This window comes from Sinocyclocheilus rhinocerous, unplaced genomic scaffold (genome assembly GCF_001515625.1).
Source record: "Sinocyclocheilus rhinocerous isolate Xijiao unplaced genomic scaffold, SAMN03320098_v1.1 scaffold15, whole genome shotgun sequence".
NCBI classification, from domain to species: Eukaryota; Metazoa; Chordata; class Actinopteri; order Cypriniformes; family Cyprinidae; genus Sinocyclocheilus; species Sinocyclocheilus rhinocerous.
Genome location: NW_015631053.1, coordinates 414,263 through 421,451, shown reverse-complemented (window position 1 = coordinate 421,451; position 7,189 = coordinate 414,263).

Sequence of the window (7,189 nt, the reverse complement as noted above, 5' to 3'; positions counted from 1 at the left end):
CCTCGTCAAGTCTGTTCATGTCAAGTCAAGTCTGTTCATGTCAAGTCAAGTCTGTTCCTGTCAAGTCAAGTCTGTTCCTGTCAAGTCAAGTCTGTTCCTGTCAAGTCAAGTCTGTTCCTGTCAAGTCAAGTCTGTTCCTGTCAAGTCAAATCTCGGATTATTGTTTGGATGTTTGAATCACTTGTAAATAAACTGCACTTGGGTTCTTCACTACGCTCGCCTTCAGTGGACTAATTCGTTACATTGTGTGTTTTATTTCAAGTAATGTTTTTTTTTCAGTGATATAACCCTAAAATAGGCTTGTCAACTAAAGGGGAAAAACACATCATATTTAAGTTGATGTTCATCCAGTCACACTTTACGCTATATTTGATCTGTCATTTGATAATGTGTGTAATACAAACACAATATTTACATATTCTTGTGAAGAGAAAGATAGCTAGTCATAACAGACACATGCAGTACATTTTCAGTACATTTTCATCCTCAAACGTGTCATGAACACAACTGGAACTGCTATTGTGAGTTATTCATGGTTATTTGATTTGGAGGAGCGCGACGATTGATCAAAGTATGATTTGATAATGTTTTGTTTGCTTTTTATTGTGGCGGCGCGGGCGGAGAATCGACCCTCAGAAAACTGCGTTTGTGAGCGCCGAGATTCGCATTAAACATCCTGTGAAATTCACCGTGTCAACATAGTTCTTCAAAATCCAATAAAATATGTCAGCACGGTTTTCATGAACCCAATAAAATGTAATTTTGAGGCGAGCAGATGTGTGTGTGTTCTTTAAGGCCCTCTGCTGCTCTCTTCCTCCAGGGTTATAACTCTCATGTTTTCCTAATTAAAACATGGAGAGCAACACTGTTAACGACTGACCGCTTTACTGTACGAATCGGTGACGTTAAACAGCTGTTGGTTTATGTGATGAACTGCTTGTGTGTGTTTGTGTTTGTTCAGTATAAATGTGAAAGCGGTTTAAATGATTGTTATTTAGCGTTATAGACCTATATTGTGTTAGAAACGTGCAGTGTGTAAGACTCACTGCTGCTGCTATATAATACTACAGTACAACTTTAGCACACAGGGTCAAAAATACCATGTTTTTACCATATGACACATGTGGTACCACCAAAGTACTTAAAGAGATTACATGACGTTATTGGGTGTACTGTCACTTTAAGACGTGAACAGCCGTGTTTTAGTTTTTGTTAGTTTTTGGATAAGTTACTGCTTCTAGTAGCAGTTTTGAACAGATTCTGAAATTAAAGTGGGATTAATATATTCAGAATAACCCCTATATGAACAAAAAAAATCACATGAGATCTCTTGATTAACTCAGTTGTTTCTCAAAGATGGCAATGAATTCATAGTCTCCCGATTTATCAGAGATAAAGTTGATAAATTGAGCAATCTCTGATCAATATTTTTTCTTTAGGTCTTTGTAGAACTTTTTATGCATACACTTCCAGTCAAAACTTTTTAAACATTTTAATTATTTCAGTGTTTTTGAAAGAAGTCTCTTCTGCTCATCAAGGCTGCATTTATTTGATCAAAAACAAAGTAAAATGTGAAATATAATTACAACGTAAAACAGCTGTTTTCTGTGTGACTATCTGTTAAACTGTAATGTATTTCTGTGATGCGCAGCTGTATTTTCAGCATCATTACTCCAGTCTTCAGTGTCACATGATCTTCAGAAATCATTCTAATATGCTGATTTGCTGCTCAAGAAACATTTCTGATTATTAGCAATGTTGAAAATATATTTTTGTGAAAACCATGATACACTACCATTAAAAGTTTGGGGTATGTAAGAAAAAAAATAGTAATAATACTTTTATTCATCAAGGATGCATTAAATTAATCAAAGTGACAGTAAAGACATTTGCAATGTTAGAAAAGGTTTTTCAAATAAATATGTTTCTTTTGAACTTTCTATTCATCTGTGAATCCTGAAAAATAAAGTGTATCACAGTTTCCACAGAAATATCGTGCAGCACAACTGTTTTCAACATTGATAATAATCAGAAATGTTTCTTGAGCAGCAAATCAGCATATTAGAATGATTTCTGAAGATCATGTGACACTGAAGACTGGAGTAATGATGCTGAGAAGTCAGTTGTGCATCACAGAAATAAATTACAGTTTAACAGATATTCACATAGAAAACAGCTGTTTTGCATCGTAATAATATTTCATAATTTTTACTGCATTTTTGATCAACTAAACGCAGCCTTGATGAGCAGAAGAGCCTTTTTTTTCAAAAGCATTAAACAATCGTAACCATTCCAAACTTTTGACTGGTAGACAATGTTAATATTTTTTCATTTAATTTAAAGTAATAATGCACATTATAATGTCAGTATTGTTCATGCATGCAGGAGATTTGGTTGTACTGACGCTTCTGTGTTTGTCTTTCAGCGCTGGTCACTCAAGGAGCTCCTGAGTCTGTGAGTTCATGGAGTGTTTCTCCCCATCAGTCACAGCGGGTGGCAGGTACGCAGCTGAAGGTGTGTCATTAGACCCCTGCTGACCGCCTCCTGGTCTGGCCCTCCTCACATTCGTCTTCATTAAAGAGCCGTTGACTGGGTCTCTCTGAGCAGATGGTCATTAATGTGGCCACCCTATCCACGGAGACTCTACCTGAGCACGAACGTCACCGCACTGAAGATGCAGAAACTCTGGAGGAACGCACCTCTCTGAATCACTTCCCAGATCAGTTTATAAATGGCTGCCGGTGGGTGGAGAAGCTACACCACAATAGGCCTAATGAAGCCATAAACACTTGTGCAAACGCCACGTGCTCCTACTTTAGTGACACCATCAGGTCTAATAACTCACCAATCACTTCTGTTTTGAAACCAGAGTTTAGCAGTGTGCAGTGAATGTAAAAAACACTATGGCAAGCTGTTTTAACATTTGTGACCCTGGAGCACAAAAGCAGTCTTAAGTAGCACAGACATATTTGTAGCAATAGCCAACAATACATTGTATGGGTCAAAATTATCCATTTCTCTTTTATGCCAAAAATCATTAGGATATTAAGTAAAGATCGTGTTCCATGAAGATATTTTGTAAATTTCCTACCGTAAATATATCAAAACTTAATTTTTGATTAGTAATATGCATTGCTAAGAACTTCATTTGGACAACTTTAAAGATGATTTTCTCAATATTTAGATATTTTTGCACCCTCAGATTCCAGATTTTCAAAATATTGTCCAATCCTAACAAACCATACATCAATGGAAAGCTTATTTATTCAGCTTTCTGATGATGTATAAATCTCAATTTCAAAATATTGAGCCTTATGACTGGTTTTGTGGTCACATTTAATCCTCAAAACATTCTAGTATATATTTTCGTGTTAATAGTACAAAAAATAGCTACTAGTATCTATTCCATTATGTATTAATACTTATTCACTGGCTACTAGAGCTTATTCTTTAGCTGGTAGTATTGGTAACACTTTATTTTAAGGTGTCTATGTTACACATTACATGTACTTACTATTATAATAACAATAAATTATGTATAATTACATGCAAGTAACCCTATAAGACAAACCCTAATCCTAAACCAAATTATATAGTAAGTACATGTAGTTCACTAATATTACTCAGTACTTAAATGTATAATTACACTGTAACAAGGACACCTTAAAATAAATTGTAACCCTAGTATTGTTTTAAGATACTAGTACGTATTCATTAGGTACTAGTGCTTATTCCTTAGATAGTGCTTATTCTTTAGCTACTAGTATTTTTTAAGATACTAATACTTGTTAATTAGATACAACTACTTATTCATTAGATACTAGTACTTATTTCAGTAAATGTACTACTGCTACAAGTAACACTTCATATTTAAATTGAACACTATTACTTTTCATTAGATGCTAGTACTTATTTAATAAATATTAGTAGTTACTCATTAGGCTTTATTACTTATTTTTTAGACACTAGTATCTTTTGTAAATGTTGCTAGTAGTAATTCTTATCTTACTAGTCACAATGCATTTTTACTCGTCTTTTGTTATGACTAGTCAGAATGGCCACAATAGAGTTCAATTAAAAATCTTAAAATGCTAAAATCTTACTAGTAAAAAAAAAAAATCTTTGGAATAAGTACTAGTATCTTATAAATGTGTACTGGTATTTAATAATAAGTACTAGTATCTAATAAATAAGTATTAGTATATAGTACTAGTATCTAATAAATAAGTACTAGTGTCTAATAAATAAGAACTAATATCTAATGAATAAGTACTAGTATCTTTAAAAAGTGTTAGTACCTAAAGAATAAGCACTAGTAGCTAATGAGTAAGTGTTAGTACTTAATGGAAAAGATACTAGTAGCTAAAAAATAAGTAGGAATAGCATTAAAATAAATATTAGTATGTTATAAGGATTAAATGTTAAAATGGCTTGCCATAAAAACACAACAAATTATGCCAATGGCTTTTTTTTTAATAAATTCTTTCACATTCAGTTCAGACCGTAAGCTCACAGTCACTTAAAACATAGTTTCTTTGCCCTGATGGTATTTCTTTTAAGCATTTATTCCAGAGACATTCAAGAACATAAACAGAGTAGATTTTTTTTCCTCAAGTGAATGCAATACGCTTCCGTATTCAAGAACAGTTAATGCTTCTTATAATAGTTATTTGCTTCCAGTTTTTTTTTTTTTTATATAAAAATAATTTCTTCCCAACATAATCAAACATGACATTTCTGATTCTCACAGGACCAAAAACCTGTTTATAAATGATTTAGGTACTAGTATCACTTTTGATCCTGAAGCAAAACCAAGCTTTAAAGCATTGAGCCGTGTTTGGTTTGGCTGTCACATGTGGTTTGAGCTTTAGCTGAGACTGTAAGAGCTTCACCTGCGTGAATTATGAAACACAACAGAGGAGCGTGTAAAATATTTACAGGTTTGATTCACAAAATCACTAAATTCAGTTGGCTGGCAGGATGCAAATGCAGCAAACCGGTCCATTTATGAGACGCTGATGAATATGTGAAGCCATTTCAAGGTTCCCCGTCTGCCACAAGCAAACTTGAAGGTCTGAGTGTGTCGGCATGATCTTTTCTTTATAAACTCCGGATCTGCCCTGTCCTGTCCTGCAGGGGTCAGAGGTCAGGCAGGTGTTCAGGGCAGCAGCTAAATTAGAGAAAATATGAGGCGCCCGAGGCCGTGTCACTTCACTTCACAACATTCATCTCCTCATCTGAAAACGATGCTACAGGAGCAACAGAAAGAGGAGGTGTTCAGTGTGTGATTATAATCACTAAACAACACTAATTATTCATCTTTGAGGAAAAATGCATTGCTCAGAAATGCTCTTCAACAGCTCAGGGGATCTTGTAATTTCATTTATTAATTGACTTCATCTCAGATGTTTCTCCTTAAAGTTGTCAGGAAAAATAAAAGCACACAAATGAGTTGGCATAAAACATATTTTTCTAAATATTTGAGAAGCAGGAGACCTCCTTTTAATCTTGTTGAGAGACATTTCAGATATTAAAGAGATCTCATTTGTGATTATAATCTCCTGTGTAAAGCAAGTAAATTATAATCAGTGCAGTGGCAAATATAAATCATGTTTATTGCGTGCAACTTTCATTTGCATAAGGGTCATTGTGGGCGGGGCTTCAGGGTCACACCCAATCAGAATGTATTGCTCTGTATTTCTAAGGAGTTATTTACATATTCATATTATTTTTAATTTAAGAGATTAGTCTTTGCTGAAGCAATCATATCATATCAAAACTGATATTCAATAAAATTTAATATTTTATTGAATTTTCACAGCAAAATCTGGTGTTATTTCAAGTCATCTGATGCACACTGGTGGATGAATCAGAATATTCATCTCCCAAGTGACACGATCTAAAGCTTTATGGAGGCAGATCTACACAAAGTGAGTTCATTTTTAATTACTTTTTGCTATGCATTTTATTCTTGTAGTGTTTATAATGTTTTTGATGCTCTGATATGCTAATAATTCTGATACCAGTGAAACCTGATATTTTAATACTACAGAAAAAAAAACGATACACTAAATTTTAAACAGATAGAATAGAAAAAGAATAGAGCAAGCTAGTGTTAGAGGCATTTTTTGCTTTTGTTGATTGTATAATAAATAAAAAGAAGACAAATAGATAGAATACAAAAAGGTTAGAAAAGCTAGTGTTCGTTTTTATTTTTTTAAGAAAACAAGCAGTAAATGAATAGAGTGTGCAAGTCTAAAAGGGACAAGTTTTTTTTTTTAAAGAATATAATTAGAATAGAGAGTGCTAGAGTATAAAGATTTGTGATAGTATGTCCTTTTAGCAGTGGAGACATTAGCAGAGAAGGAAGAGAGGATTGACTGATACACATTAAGGTCAGTAGGATTTTTTGATTTGCGCCACACCCTTTCAGCAGCTCTGAACTTAGAACGATGCTCGCGGAGAACATCAGATAGCCAAGGGGCAGAAGAGGTGGTACGAGCTGGCCTGGAAGATATAGAGATATATAAGATATAGAGCGACCACTGATATTTAGATCATTTTATGTCAGTATCTGCTGTACTGTTATAAAGATCTCATTGATTTACATTGCAAGCATCAGAATTTCATCATAAAAATATCAGCATCTGCACCAATTTTTGCTCAGTTTGAGTCTCTGAATAAATTAAGCGTTTTTTTCCCTCCATATTCTCACTGTATTAGACTTTATGAGCTATAAAAGCCTTACCACACATGCAAACTTTTAGTGATGAAGTCTTGATGAATATCAGACTTAGATGAGACTGTGATTATCGTCGCTCATCACAATAACAGCTGCACCTCTGTGAGAGCCGTGTGTTATTTTATATTTTTCTTTATGAAGTCATAAAGCCTTCGAGAGGAAGTCGCTGTCGTTATCAGTTCTGCGGTCAGACGGAGCGTTGTGAGCTCATTGGCAGCAGACGCAGCTTGTTAAGGCTCTGAGAGGCTCTTGGCCTCATGTATTTCCTCATCGGCCGTCATTCTGTCGCTCTAATGGACGAGCCGCGTGTGACAGATCTCACTTCTCAGACTGGCGTTGAGTGGATGAGACAGATCCGAGTCAGAGTTCATCGGGAAGGATGACATTCCTTCAGGGACAAATCTGGCAACAACTGTAAGGTTACGGCATCATAGTGCGGCTAATGAA